Source organism: Citrus clementina, unplaced genomic scaffold, assembly GCF_000493195.1.
Source record: "Citrus clementina cultivar Clemenules unplaced genomic scaffold, Citrus_clementina_v1.0 scaffold_3, whole genome shotgun sequence".
Lineage (NCBI taxonomy): Eukaryota > Viridiplantae > Streptophyta > Magnoliopsida > Sapindales > Rutaceae > Citrus > Citrus x clementina.
In genome coordinates, this window is record NW_006262339.1 from 15312378 (window position 1) to 15319224 (window position 6847).

A 6847-nucleotide genomic window follows, 5' to 3' on the forward strand; every position below is an offset into this window, starting at 1 on the left:
AAAGAATTAAATAAAATAATACCGTAACAAAATAAACTAGGTTAAATGTGTCTAAGATTCAATTGAGATTATAGTAGTTGAATGATCAAACTTTCCTTATGGGGTGACTGTTGTTTATCAAGTTAGCACCGGTTGTTATAACAAATGCTGCAGCACTAGGCAGAATAAATCTACATCCTCAGCTATCGCATATTGGAAGTCTCATACCCTTAAATCTATTAACAATGACCAGTTGCTGATATACTTATGGTATGGCATTATAACTTTTAGTCTCTCCACCCTACATGGTGAACACCTATGTCTATTGTGTCATAAATCTTAACTTCAAGTATTGCCCTTACGGGATTCAAGATAACCTAATCCAGGAAACTCAACTTAAGATCAAGTAATACTCTAATAATATCCGTTAAGACATGCCCTTTTGCTGCTCTATCTTAACTGAAACTATTAAATGGGTGGTCAACAGAAATAACAGTTATATTCATAAAAACTACTAGAGTAAAATGCTACAGTAGTACCATAACAACATATAAGAACAGTCAAGAACTCAACTACAAGTAAATTTAGTTTATAATCTGAATGAGAAATATTGATCTCGGAATACATCAAAACAATTAAAGGAAGAAGATAAATATAAGTTGAGCACAGTGAAAGACAAATCCAAATAATTCTGTATGATTCTCCAATGTTGCCGAAACAACACTCTTCAATTCTGATCTTCTTCTTCTTTCCTTTGTAATTATTCTAATGATAATTCTCTTGCCGCCTTTTTATGTGGTGCACGCCTCCCTTTTATATTGCAAATTAGGGTAAACAAAAGCCCATGAGCGTGCATGCGCTAAATTAGGAAACAATGCAGATTGCGAGTCTATGGCTGACCCGTGCCTAAGTTTTCTCCCGCATTGCTCCCAGATTGCTACAGCACGGGTTGCTCTAACATCCGCAACAGTACTGCATCATTCCCGATTTGAGGTTTTCTTCTTTTGTGGCCATCTTCTTTCCTCCTCTTGCTCATCTAATGTCTCAACATCCCCTCATGAATTAAGACTTTCTGAGAACCTACAATTATGCACCTGTTTTTAGCACAAATTACTTTGATTCAAGTAAAACTTATTAAGACTCAACTAAAATGAATGTTTATGCAAAATGTAACCAAAATGTAATAAAAACACCTTATTTGTTCTCTAAGTGATCTTGATTCAAGTCTAGAATTGATGTAATAACTCTCATTTCCTAGAGTTATCACTAGTCCTATGAAATCAATGCCCCAAACATAAAAAATATCAACTACAAGAATGAGAGGCTGTGGCATTTGATTTCTAGGTCCTAAATTATCTGTTCTCCAACAACAATCATAAGATTTGCAAAAGAGATATGCATTCTTAAACAATGACGACTAATAAAAACCGCTCGCAAGTACTTTAAGGGTTGTTCTCTTTGGTTAAAATGTCCTCAATAAGCTAAAGTGTGAAAACAAAGGTGAGAATAGAAGTAAATTCAATTTCGTGCATGCAACTTTTAATCACTTTATTAGAGCAATGCTTCTACATGTATGGCTCATCCACACATAGTACTTTGCATCACTCATCACAGGTTAACTCCTTAGGTATTGTCCTGGTTACTAAGTAATTTACTATATATGCATACTAAAGAGTAACCATACCTACATGTTGCAACAGCTCCTTCTGAAAGTTCTCATGCAACGGAAGTGCATCTTCACCATGGATAAAACAACTCAAATGATCTGCTAAAACTTCTCAGAATTTCTCTTTTCTAGAATCTCTAAGTCAAATTATTACAAGAGAAGTGTCCATCGAATAAGGCACAACTTGTCATCCTCTTTGGTGAGCAGATACCTAAGAGTTGTATAGTAAGAATAAACAATTATCTTAGATCCAATCAAATAAGAGTGAAGTTTCTCTCCGGCAAAGATAGCGCTAAAGGCTCTTAAGTTGTACATCATTCAACGTGAGGGAAGCATAATAGATGACGTGAGGAAGCTTGCCAACGTGCTGACCTAACATGGTTCCAACAGTATAGTCATTAAAATCGCACGTGATCTCAAATGGTAGATACTAATTTGGCAATTGAATTATAGAAGCCAATGTCAAAACCTCTTTCAACTTCTCAAAGGCTATCTGGCACTCAAAACCTCTTTTAACTTCTCAAAGGTTGTCTAGCACTTTCATTAAAGTCAAAAATCATATCTTTCTAAAGCAAGAAATAGAGGGGCAACACTATCTTGAAGAAATCCTTGATAAACCTGCGATAGAAACTTGCAGGACTAAGAAAAGAACGAACTTCCCTCACATTAGTGGGAGGTGGTAAGGAGCAAATAAGATATCTTAGATTTATCAACCTTAATACCCCTTTCAGAAATAACATGTCCTAACATAATACCTTAATTAACCATAAAATGACATTTTCTCCAATTAAGTACAAGGTTAGTGTCAATGAATCGTTTAAGCACCAGTGTAAGGTTACCTAGACATCTATCAAAAAATTCCATAAACCGTAAAGTCATCCATAAATACCTCAATGATCTTTTCCACATAATATAAAAAGAAACTCATCATACGCCTTTCAAATATGGGAAGAATGTTACAAAAGTCAAATGGCATGCACTGGTAAGTAAATGTGGCCAAGGAGATTGAATGTCGTTTTCTCTTAGGAGGGATGGGCAAATTGGGTTTCGATTTGGGTTGTTTGGATTTTGGTTTGGGTTTCAACTTATTCGGTTTGGAGAATTCAACCTAATCGGGTTCGAACTATAAACTCGAACCAAGCCAAACCAAATTTAATTCATTCGATTTAATTCATCAGATGAAGTGCTGCTCGCTCAAAAGACACATTTTGGAATCTCATTACAAAAGGATGAGTATTCTTTTTTATAAGCTGAATGGGTTCAATGAGCCATGTCTCAAACATGTCTTTATAGCCTCACTTCCTTCTGAGTTACAACCTGATCTTCAAAGGAAACTCACAGCCACTAATCTCAGAATAGCTGATATCTCTCTTGGAAAGATTTTCCAAATGGCAATGCTATGTCTCGACAAGATCTGTGAGCAAAAAGAATTTTTCAAAGATCTCATGGAAGACAAAAAAATCCTTTTTTGAAGCCTGTAAAAAACCCTAGCTCAGGATAGAGTGCAAAGATGAAAAGAAGTGTATCTGTCCAATCAGAAAGAAGAAACATTTTCAGAAACACTTCCATAGAAAATCATCCTCCAAGAAACCTCTCCGATATTTCAAGAAAAAGGATGCTTCCCAGTATAGAAAGAAAAAACATAACCATTGTTTCATCTGCAAGAAACACGGTCACTTTGCTCGAAACTGTCCTCACAAGTCTGCCAAAGCTGTTCGTCTCATACAACATCTTCAACATTCTTCACTGTTATCTGAGAATGAAGATGTTGAATCAAATTTTTCAGAACAGTCAGAACAAGATGATCATACTGCTTTCATTATCGCAGAATCTTCTGATTCTGATGATATTTCAGTCGATGATATTTCAGTAATTTCTATAGTTCAAACTGTCAACCATGTTTCAGCCATTCCTAGACCTTCTCTAAAAATATTAATTCTTCCTTCCAAATTTCATAAACTTGTTCCTGTCATCGGGTTTATTAACACTGGTGCAGATACCAATATGATTTATCCTTTTGTCCTTCCCTCTGATTGTTTGGAAAAACACTTGAAACTTTTCCGAGCAGTTAATGGAGAAACTTTTGAAACCACTTTGATTACCAAAAAACCCATTGGTATTCAATTCTTTCCGAATTGCATAATTTGGAAAAAGATTGTAACATCTTCACTCCTAGACAAAGATTTACTCATAGGTTTCGACATTCTTCATTTGGTTAAAAACCTATTCCTCATCAGTTCTGGGGTCCGCTACAAACAAATGTTCTTGTCTTATACAGATGCACTACGTCTGTATGCACTTTCAGAAACACCATCTCCATACCATCATATTTCACAAAAATTCCTAGAGTTTTGTCCAGAAAACCATTGACAGTTCCACCATCCTTCACCTCTTTGGAAAAATGAACACTTCTTCATTCACCTTCCTTTCAAACTCAACGAAGACATAAATCCCACAAAAGCATCACACCCGGGTATGTCTCTTTCTGACCTCCTACTTGCTAAGCAAGAATGTTCTCAGTTGCTTCAGCAAGGTCTTATTAAACCTACTGATTCATATTGGGCTTGTCAAGCCTTCTATATTGAAAAAAGATCTGAATTAGTTCGCGGTAAAAAAAGGTTAGTTATTGATTACCAGCCACTTAATTCTTTACTTAAGGATGATAAGTTCCCCCTTCCAAAAATCCAGACCCTATTTGTCCATCTTCAAGGGGCTCGTATCTTCTCTAAGTTTGATCTAAAAGCTGGTTTTTGGCAACTTGGTATTTCACTAGTTGACCGTCACAAAACTGCCTTCTGCATCCTTGATGCCCATTATCAGTGGACTGTTATGTCTTTTGGTCTTAAAGTTGCTCCTTCATTATTTCAAAAAGCCATAACAAAAATCTTCAATCCTATCCTTCATCATGTTTTGGTATACATTGATGATATCTTATTATTTTTCTCTGACCATGAGAGCCACCTGAAACTCCTTTTGGATTTCTTTCACATTGTGCAGGAACACAGAATCATGCTTTCTGAAAAGAAAAGCAGCATAGCAAAAGAATCAATTGACTTTCTTGGCATGGTGATTAAAGATGGCCATTATCAACCTGGTCTACACATTGCAACTGAATTATTAAAGTTTCCAGACACACATCTCAACAAAAAGAAGATCCAACAATTCCTCGGGATTGTTAATTATGTCTGTGATTTCATCTCTAAAGTTGCAATCCACACAAGCTAGCTGTCTCGCATGCTCAGAAAACAGTGCCCTTCATAGGGACCAGCACAAACAGAAGTTGTCCAGTAACTAAAGGTGATAGCCCAGTCACCTCCTCCTCTCCGAATTCCCACAACTGGACAATGCATTCTACAGACCGATGCCAATGATGATTACTGGAGTGCCATCCTTCTTGAAGAGATAAATGGTGCACGTCACTTCTGTGCACATGCAAGCAGACAATTCAAAGACTCTAAAAAGAATTACCATGTGATCTACAAAGAGATTTTGGCGATCAAGTATGGAATCAAAAAGTTTGAATTTTATCTAATCAGCCATAAATTCCTTATCAACATGGACAACTCATCTTTTCCTCGAATTTTTTACTTCAAAAATAAGTTGCTCCTTGACAAACAGTTGCTCATCCTCAAGAACTGGTTTGCTAAATATGATTTTACTGTCCAACACATAAAAGGCAAACAGAACCTCATCCCAGACTTTCTTACACTTCCGGCTATAAATAAACCTTCACTTATTTCCTTCATCCACACCATCCCAGTTATAGCCATGAATCGTCAACTTCCTTTTAAAGCTCTCAACCAGAGAACCTTTCCTATGAACATTCCTTTTCATTCAACCTACCAGATCCAAGACTTTGCAAAGAAATTCCTTTGCCGGTATTTCTTCAATGTTCAAAGCAAAAAGCATGATCTCTTTCCTTCCCTCTGTATGGAAAACCTGTTTCTCACAGGTCTTACCCTGTCTTCTTTAACCATCTGCGAAGATGAGTTATGGTACATGTGGTGTCTCACTACCCTGTATGCTACCAAACTGGTTTTTCCTGTTAAGCCAGTTCTCACACACATCACCACTCCTGAGTTCTCATCAGATCTTCTCTGGACTCTCCTTGAATGGTATTCACCACTCACGTGGTGGCGAAAATAACTCAAAAATCTGTGTACTTTTCACGGATTAGACAGAATACCAGAACAAGAAGCCAACATGTTCACTATAGTCTTCATCGTTCATAGACCTTACTTTCAGCACCCAGAAACAAGAGACTTCTGGACACAAGATATGGCCTATGAATGGAAAACTTATCCCCATCCTTATATGGCCTATGAATGGAAAACTTATCCCCATCCTTATACGCTCACCCATGATACATCTGTTACCTCTACTCTCAAGTCATACCTCATGGAACTCAACAATGTTCAGCCACCTGCCACAAACATCCACCACACCTCTATTAGACCATCACACACCTTAGAAATTGTCCCAAAGACACAAACTTGTACTCCAGGTTCCAGTTCCAATCCTTAAGGAATCCTTGTCATAGAACAACGTCTTGATTACACTAACGTCTTATTCCAAGATGCTTAGGATCCATGGGAAGATTTTCAGTCTCTTCTCCATACTGAAAATCCCCATTACACTGTCACAGACCCAGACCCTCCTGCTACATCAGCCCCAAAAGAGATGACTAATGCTGATGAAGAAGCCTATCTGTAAGCTGAAGCTTATCTTGATCACAGATAGATCCGTCGTGCCAAACACCAATATGAGAAAGAAACTAGCCATGTGTCTCCATCACACTACCCATCCACTCCATGATTACAGACACGCATGGGAATCTTTAGCTTTTGCTTTTTTAATGTTTGCTTTAATAATTAGACAAGGGTCCAGTCTTGTCTAAAGTGTGTTTCTCCTTTTCCTTTTTATTTTTGGCGTGGTGTGCTTTAATCATTCTGCTTTTGTAAAAGATAAGGGTCCCACCTTACCTCTCCTTCCTCAAGATCTCTATATAAGGATCTCTCTTTCCATTTGTAAGGCAGGAGTTAATTTGGAATAAAAATTAGTTTTCTTCACATCATGTTTCTCTAAACCTTTTTCTCTCTTCTAGGAATCAAAGAAATTATTTAGGGTTAATAATGATACGCTCACTTTTAATTTTCTAAACTGAGTATGCTTTGCACTTGCCTTAAGCCTAAGGATCCTGTG